Raw genomic sequence first — 1,530 nt, 5'->3', positions numbered from 1 at the left:
CATACACACACACTCTCTCACACACAGAGACCTCATATATGAGACACGGGAGCGGAAACGGGTCGAATCCTACTTCAAATTCTCTTTCCTCTCGGCTTGTCGACCGGGGAAAACAAACCGACCCGAGGCACAGCGAATAGGGATTTACTAATTAACTGCTTACACACACACACACACACACACACACACACACACACACACACACACACACACACACACACACACACACACACAGGGAGAAAGAGAAGAGAGAGAGAAGAGAGAGAGAAAGATACACACCTTCTCTCCTCCCTCCTCCCCCCTCCCTCTGCTCTCCTTCCCGGGTTCAGGCTGGTAGTAGTGCTGCCTCTCCGGTCTCTGGCTCGGTGCGCCGTCAGAGTGAATGCGTGTGGATAGACTGGTCGCCGGTGAGAAAACAATTTACTAAAAAAAATCATACTGGAGGTATGTTTTCCTCTTTGTGCATTTTATTTATTACGTGTAATATTTATAGACATTGAATTTGATATTTTTATTGTTTGTTTTGGGGTTTTTTCCCCTCGAGGAAAAAAGTTGGGGTTCTAGTGAGTTAGTACGTGTTTTTAAAAAAGCATTTCACGATACGTCTGCGCTGGGCGATATTATTCTTCACGGCTGTCATTTTTGCTATAAATAAGATGTTTATGTTTTCCTGTATGGCATTCCCTCCGCAGTGTAATCTTGTAACAAAAAAGTTGGACTGCACGTAATTCACACAGGCTCTTTTAGCCACCATTACTGGGATTTTGTGTTGTTGTTGTTGTTGTTTTTTGTTTTTAAATATTTGTCTTTTTTGAAATATTGCAAACGTTTAAGTGCTCTTTGCATCCTTTGCAAGTAGACACTCACACAAACACACCAGAAAGGTGGTTAAATAGTCGACTTCTTCAGTGCATGTGTGAAGCCTCGGCTGTTCGGGCGCACTTGGATGCGTTCAGCTGTCTGCGTTGGCCCGGATTAGCCTTTAAATGTCTCTATTTGTTAAGGCGTCCAGATCTCACCTCCACACCGCCTTATCAATCAGTCAATTAAACAGCCACTCACACGCGGCGAGCTGCACAAGTCCTCAGCCGGTGTATCTCTCTCTCTCTGTCTCTCTCTCGCTCTGCTCCATTTGTTTGTGTGTGTGCGAGTGGCCTCATGCAATTTATAAATATTGTATAATAAAGTGTGCCTGTGACGTTTGGATCTTGTTTTTTGTGGGGGGTTTTCATTGTGCGAGTGCGTCTTGTTGCCTGCATGCTTGTGCCATGTCCTCAACTTTGGAACGTGCACGTGTTGCACGTGGTCATATTTTGATTTGGTTTTAGTTTATTTCATTATTTGACTTTTTGTTTTCTTTAATTTCTCGTCTTTAAGTTAGAGTCAGCTTTCACGGTTGTCGACAGTTTTCCAATTTCTCAGTACAAGCTACCAACGTTTAGGTTGTTCAAGTTTATTCCAAGTTTTGGCCCAACACACACACACACACACACACACACACACACACACACACACACACACACACACACA

Source organism: Pundamilia nyererei, unplaced genomic scaffold (genome assembly GCF_000239375.1).
Source record: "Pundamilia nyererei isolate P.nyererei 1_Seehausen unplaced genomic scaffold, PunNye1.0 scaffold00067, whole genome shotgun sequence".
Lineage (NCBI taxonomy): Eukaryota > Metazoa > Chordata > Actinopteri > Cichliformes > Cichlidae > Pundamilia > Pundamilia nyererei.
The sequence above is the reverse complement of the archived record's forward strand: the minus strand, read 5'-3'. Positions refer to the sequence as shown.